This window comes from Elephantulus edwardii, unplaced genomic scaffold (genome assembly GCF_000299155.1).
Source record: "Elephantulus edwardii isolate Elephantulus edwardi_28Jun2011 unplaced genomic scaffold, EleEdw1.0 scaffold00042, whole genome shotgun sequence".
Lineage (NCBI taxonomy): Eukaryota > Metazoa > Chordata > Mammalia > Macroscelidea > Macroscelididae > Elephantulus > Elephantulus edwardii.
Window position 1 is genome coordinate 8,119,128 of NW_006399792.1, and position 7,766 is coordinate 8,126,893.

General features: G+C 40.5%; 1 protein-coding gene across 1 annotated transcript in view; it reads left to right on the top strand.

Moving 5' to 3' along the window:
• HPSE (heparanase) overlaps positions 1-7,766 on the top strand; it is a 100,695-nt gene that overhangs the window by 92,113 nt on the left and 816 nt on the right. The gene's annotated exons all lie outside the window — the stretch shown is intronic.

Genomic DNA, 7,766 nt, shown 5'->3' on the forward strand with positions numbered 1-7,766 from the left:
CAAAGACAGAGGAAGAAGAGACCAAAGTGGATGTCAGAAGAGACTCTGAATATTGCACTGGAGTGCAGAAGAAAGAATTCAAGATACTAAAGAGCTGAATAGAAGATTTCAAAAGGCAGTGCGGGATGACAAAGTAAAATATTACAATGAAATGTGCAAGGAGTTGGAGTCAGAAAATCAAAAAGGCTGAACTCGCTCAGCTTGTGTAGTGGACAAAAGCTTTCCCTGAAAACCCTAAGGCTGATGGTTTAAATCCACCAGTTGTACTTTAATTGAAAGATGCACAGTCTCCTCCCATGTGATTTACAGATAGGCGTAAGTTCCAACTTGATGCAATCGGTAAGGGATAGCTTTTGTGTTTCTACGTTGCTAGATTTTGCCACTGGTATTTCAAATACCAGCAGAGTCATCCATGGTAGACAGGTTTCAGGGAAGCTTCCAGACTAAAGAGTAGGAAGGAGGACCTGGTTATCAGCTTCTTTGACCAATAAAATCTGATGAATAGCAGTAGAATCCTGATGTGGTGCCAGAGATGACGTTTTTAGTCAGAAAGGCACTGAAAGTATGAGAGGGAATAAATACAGTGAGGATGGTGTGGAAGGGGACAGCGTTTCATTCTGTTAACACCATTCATCTTCATTTTGACATTCCTGACACAGTAGGCCTTGTGACTGATTCTGAATGGCCACTATCAGTCCATTTCAGCTCATTCATGCCTAGGATTAGAGGGTCAGCAAAAAAGAGGAAGACAAAGAGAAGGACTGACACAGTGACTGTAACAATGGATCTATGAAAAGCAGAGGTTTTGAGGATGGTGCTAGAGTGGGCACATTTCATTGTGTTGTGTGTGGGGTCGCTGTGGGTATGCCACCTGAGAGCTGGTTAATAAGTAAGAATGGCAGAAGAAGAATTAATGCTTTTGAACTGTGGTGCTGGAGAAGAGCACTGAACATCCCATGAACTGTCAAAAGAACAAATAAATATGTCTTGGAGAAAGTGCAGCCAGAGTGCTCTTTGGAGGCAAAGATGATAAAGCTTCGCCTTACATACATCTTGTTGTTGTTGTTATGCACCGTCGAGTCACCTGCGACTCATAGCGACCCTATGTACAACAGGCCTAAACTCTGCTCTATTCTGTGGCATTCTCACTGTCTCCAACACACCTACACCCATTAGTGACTGTATCAATCCATTACATAAAGCGTCTTCCTCTCCTGCGCTATCCCTCCACCTTCCCAAGCGTGACATCCCTCTCCAAGGACTGATCCTGCCTTGCAACATGTCCAAATTATGTCAGACAAAGCTTCAGAATCCTTGCCTCTAATGAGCAGCCTAATTTAATCTTCTCCTGGATGAACCTATACATTTTCTTAGCAGTCAATGGTATATTCAGTACTCTTCTCCAGCACCACAGCTCAAAGGCATCAATTCTCTTTCTATCATCCCTAGTCTGATGCATAGAAAGTGATTGCAAAGACCATGGCCTGGATCAGGTGTACCTTAGTCTCCAGAGTGACATCATTGCTTTTCAATACATTGGAGAGGTCTCTAAGAGCAGACTTTCCCAATGCAACATGTCTTTTAATTTCCTGGCTGCTGGTGCCAAGCATATTGATTATGGAGCCAAGCAAACTAAAGTTGTTAAGAATCTCAATCTCTTCACCATTTGTCATGATGCTGCCAATTCATCCAGTAGTGAGAATCTTTGTTTTCTTGATATTGAGCTTCAATCCATATTGAAGGCTGCAGTCATTGACCTTCTGCAGCAAGTGGTTCAGGTCCTCCTCAGTTTCAGCAAGCAGGGTTGTGTCATCTGCATAATGTTGATGAATCTTCTTCTAATTCTGATGCCACATTTCTCCCCATATCCTCCCAGATAATCTGTTCTGCATATAGATTTAAAAGGTATGGAGACAGGACACATCCCTGGCATATACCTTTCCCAGTTTTGAACCATACAGTTTTTCTTTGCTCTGCTCTGACAACTGACCCCTGGTCCAAGTATAGGTTTCTCATTAGCACGATCAAGTGTTCGGAATTCCCATTTTTTCTCAGAGTTAGCTATAGTTTGTTGTGTACAACACAGTCAAACGCCTTTGCATAATCAATGAAACACAGATAGACATTCCTCTGGTACTCCCTGCTTTCAGCCAATATCCATCTAACATTAGCTACAATATCCCTAGTACCACGACCCGTTCTAAACCAAGTCTGGACTTCTGGCAGTTCTCTATTGATGTGCTGTTCCAGTCATTTTTGGATAATCTTCAACAGAATCTTGCTTGTATGTGAAATCAATTATATTGTTTGATAATTTCTACACTCTGTTGGATCACCTTTCTTTCAATTGGGAACAAATATAGATATCTTCCAGTCAGTTGGTCTAGCATGTTGCTACATGGGGCTATTCCTTGGAGCGGGACATAATGCTCGAAAAGTCAGAGGATTGGCTAAGGAGAGGAAGACCCTTGACCAGGTGGATTGATATGGTTTTGCCACAGTGGGTTTTAATATGTCAGGAAGTGTGAGGATGGCACAAGATAGGACATGGTTCAGATCCATTGTTCATAGGGTCGCTATGGGTTGTACTAACTCGACAGCACCTAACAACAACAACCTGCTAAATGAACAAACAGGTTTACCTCAGAGGAAGTGCCACCAGCGTGTTCCTTAGAGGCAAAGGTGGTGAAATTCCATCTCATATAGTCTATGCATATTGCCGGTAGGGGTATGTCCTTGGAAAAAGATATCGTGCTGGGAAAAGTGGAAGGTCAGAGAAAGAGAGGAAACCCCCAACAAGTTGGGTCACAAGGTGGAGTGACAATGACTATAACCATGGGCTCGAGCATTTTGGAGATCATAGGGACAGAAGGATAGGGGAAGGTTCTAGCCTGTTGTTCGTGGGTCATTATGGGTCTTAGTGAACTCCACCGCACGACAGTAATGACAAATCTGTAGTGATGCTGAAAACTTCATTTTCTCCAGGATAACTCTCAACATATTTGAAGGATATTGAGTCATTTCCATCAAGACTAAATAATGTTTTCAATGAAGCTTTTCTTTGTTGTGGTCAGACTCTGTTAAATTCTTTATCACACATTTCATGCTTTAGCATTCATTGGAAAACAGGTGAAATTATGAAATATTTTACTCTCCCACATTCCCTTTGATTGTATTTACCTACAGTCTTTTTTTTAATGTTGCATAAAAGCATCCCTTATCAATTCAATAAATCTGCACACTTACTGAACTCAGAGGATTAAACAGTCATCTGCTTTTTCTTGTAATTGTGATTTTAATGAAAGTTTAAAGAAAAGTTGGATTTTCAGTCATTCTTTGTTGCACATTTTCCTCTCTTCCACCTCCCCAGTTCACTTTTTTCATTTTCTACTAGTTTATTTACAAAATTCTAATACATCGTTCCCAGATCACTTTTTTTAAAATATTCATGCATTGTTGCACAATTTCCTTTTTTGCTTGAACAACTTTCACGATGCCTATGGAGAGCCATTCATACGGTTTCACACATATTTGAACGGGTATATTTATTATTTCTCTTAGAGAAATTTCGCCCAGCCCACTATTTTACCATTATCTGTTGTTTCCTAATTCTTTCCAGCTGTATGCCACCTGAAACTTGACAAGCATTCTTCTGTTCCTTTGTCATCACATGCCTGATTTCAAAACATGAAACAAGATACTACCCTGAAATAAAGCCTCACCTTCATCACCTAGTCTGAGGCAGACATATGCAGCACACTTTAAGCTTATTCTCAGCAACCGTACAAAACACAGCACCCTTTAGTGCTCTGGTGGTCTGGTGGGTAAGGAGTTGTGCTGCCATCCCAGAGCAGGACAGTTTGAATCTACCAGCTGCTCCAAGACAGAAAGGTGTGTAGTCTCCTCTCCTGCAACTTAATAGCCTTTGAAAACCTACTAGAGGGTCAGTTTGGACTCAGCAGCATTGAGTTCTTGTGTTTGTTTGTTTGGTTGGTTGGTTGGTTGGTTGGTTGGTTGGTTGGTTGGTTGTTGTTATGTGTTGTCAAATCGCTTGTGACTCATAGCAACCCTATGTACAACAGCTCTGAACCTTGCTCTATCCTGAGCCAGCCTTACTGTCTCCTACACACTTACCCCCATTACTCCAGTCACTGAGTCAACCCATCTCATTGCAAGTCTTCTCCAACCTCCCAAGCATTACGTCCCTCTCCAATGACTGGTCCCTCCTTGCACCATGCCCAAAGTATGTCAAACGAAGCTTTAGTTATATTTATTTTTTTTATGTTATTAGTTTTAATGAACATTTACAGGGATTTTGGGTTTTCATTCCTTCATTGCTGCACCGTTCTCTCTACCCTCCTCCCCAGTTTGTTCTTCCCCCGCCCTCTGAATGTCTGTTTTAATTGTCCAATTGCCACAGTGCTTGTCAAAGTCAGTTCTGATTAATCGCCTTTGTCGGTGTGTCCTTTGCCATTCCCTATCACTCCTCCCTGAGAGAGACTTCACCCTGATTCATAAGGAAAAGGGGATGGTGTATTCTCTTAGCTACTTCCTGCTGAAAAGAGACGCTGTGGGTTTCAGGGTGAAGATCTTCTCTCACTACTCTAAAGGGCCCCTTTGGCAGTAGGAAACACATAGACTATTATGGAGATTGATTTTGGAATTTAGATGCACTGTTATTAATTGTGCTTAGCCGTACATGTTCATATCCTTGAAGATGTATCATGGGGGTGTTGCAACCTAGAAGACACAAATTTAACTAACAAGTTAAAAGTACATGAGTCAAAAAGTATGGAAAAGTAAAAGAAAAGATTCTTTCATTGTTTTACAAACCCCCCCCCCAGGTCCCCTCCACCAAAGAGTCCAGTGAGACAGTCCTTGGAAAAAGACATCATATGGGGGAAATGGAGGGTCAAAGAAAGAGAGAAAGATCCCCAACAAGATGGATTGGTACAGTTCCTGTAACGATGGGTTTGAACACATGAGAAATGGTGAGGATGGCACAAGATAGGGCCAAGTTCACATCTGTTAGTCATAGGATCACTATGAGTTGTAGGCAACTCAATAGTATCTAACAGCAACATGATGATGCAATGATCAAGGACTCAGCCACCAACCAAAAGGATGGCAATTTCATGCCTCTCACTGCTCCACAACACACCGTGTGGAGCTCTACTCTGCATGTATGAAGTCATCATGAGTTGTTAACTGGATGACAACCAACAACGGCAGACATAAGAATACATGATTAAGTATCACAGCCTGATGGCATTAATACCATACCCATGTTTTAATACCTCACAACACTATTGATTTACAATGATCAGCAAAAGATCCTGAAACGATTGTGCACATTCTTACAAGTAGTCTTTCATTTAATGTATAACAAGACTGTTCCTGTTATCATTTAGAGGTCTTTTCAAGACCTATTCTTGTTTGTGGTTTCCTGATGATGGTTGTGGCATTTCCTCTTACACTGGGTTTTTAAAAGTCATGTGAAATAGGTGCTAAAAACAAAAAACCAGGGTGTGTGGACTGAGCACATCTGTGCTTCCGGGTTGTTAACTCTGGCATTGTCCTGAGTAGGCTGTTGATATGTCTCGAGTTACACAGAGTCCAGAGCTCAACAACCACTCCAGGTTCAATGGAAACCAGTTTTACTGCTCACTGATTCTTAGCAAGGACAGCCAGTGAGAGACTTTTAAAAGTGAAACCTTTATAATAATGCTGAATGGGAAACAATAGAGGATTAAGTAAGCAAACGAGTAAGTGCACCTATAAATGTCTGGTGCAACCATTAAAATGATGTATTGGATGAATGCTTAATAGTGTGGGAAAGTATTTGGATGTGTTACGTGGAAGAAGAATCCAGTTTTAAGATAATATTTCTGTATAGTTTAAGTTTAAAAAGTCTGCATTTAGAGAATTGAACCGAGGTGGTTACGTTACTAAGCATTTATTAAGATGGGTTAGTAGATTATCTTTGTCATCACTGACAACCTAAGTCGTAGTGATAATTGATAATACTTTTCTCTCTCTCATTGACATTGAGTCAGATTCGACTCAGAACTGTTCCCAAGGCTGTAAATAGCATGAGAGGAGACTGTTTAACTTTCTCCCTTGGCCTTTCAAATTGGAGGTCTGGGGTTAGCACTGCAACTCTATCGACTATGCCATCAGTTGTTGTTGTGTACTGTTGCTTCAGAATGGACTCATAGCTGACCTTCTGGTGAGTTTTCAGAGGCAGGTAATCACACAGGAGGAGATTGCCCATCTTTCTCCAGCAGAGCAGCTGGTGGCCTCGAACTACATGCCACTAGACCACTAGATGTTGATTATAGGCAAGGCACTATTTTAAGTGTTTTACATCTGTTTCATACATGACATACATATAATTTACATTAAGTATATCCTCTAAACCTTCAACAACAAAGATACTAACTTTTATGGCAATATAAAGCTTTTGAGAATGGAGTAATAGAGAGATAAGAATTGTTGATTATGATGAGTAAATATCATGGGAGCTAAAAGAAGAATATTGTGTCTCTTGTAAACTCTTAATTGTTGCTGTTGTTGTTATGTGCCGTCGAGTCGTTTGCGACTCATAGCGACCCTATGTACAACAGCCCTAAACCCTGCTCTATCCTGTGCCAATCGCATTGCCTCTGACACACCCGTCCCGATTACCCCAGTCACTGAATCAATCCACCTCATGGAGGGTCTTCCCCTCCTGCGTTGTCCCTCTAACTCTACCCAGCATGATGTCCCTCTCCAAGGACCTCTCCCTCCTTAGAACATGTCCAAAGTATGTCAGACGGAGCCCCAGAATCCTTGCCTCCAAGGAATAGCCTGGTTTAACCCTCTCTAGGATGAATCTGTTTGTTTTCTTGGCAGTCCATGGTACATTCAATACTCTTCTCCAGCAACACAGCTCAAAGGCATCAATTCTCCTTCTATCCTCCTTAGTCATTGTCCAACTCTCTGATGCATAACAAGTGATTGCAAAGACCATGGCCTGTAACTCTTAATTAGATTGGATTTAATCCTGAGAACATGTATTAATTTGATCTGAATAATATGAGGCATGCATAAATATAACACTGCCTCTAAAAACACATTTGGGCTTTATTCTGTTTTTTTACTCAACTTTATTTGAACTCCAACCGTAAAATACAAGAAAACATAAATTTTTAAAAATCTTTATTTACTATAGCAATATGTGTTCTACTGAAATAACAAAATAGAAAGGTGAATGCACACCTGCTGGTGGTGGTTTAGAGAGTTTATGAACATGGTTACAAGTGTGACATTTTATTCTATTATTATTTTTTATGTCACATTAGTGATTTTTTTTCATACCCACGTATATTTTCTTCATGCAGGCTTTTTTTCAATTGTTTACCATCAAGTAAAATTAAAACAACTCTGAAAGTTATGGTTATGGTATTTTAACATTTTTTTATCTCCACCATTATTGACTAGATAATATGTTTCTTTCTCTGAAAAGAGCCAGACATAAGTATTTTGGACTTTGTGGGCTATAAGTATCTGTTACAACTATTCAGCTCTACCACTGTAATTTAAAGATCATCAACTTAAGTACTAACGTTGTTGTTGTTGTTGTTGTTGTTGTTGTTGTTATGTACTGTCTGTCTGTAACTGGGCCACAGCTGATCCTCCAGTGGTTTTCTACTGTGGTTGTCACCAGCAGTAAATCACACTGAAGGAGATTTTCCATTTTTCTTCCGCGGAGCAGCTGGTGGATT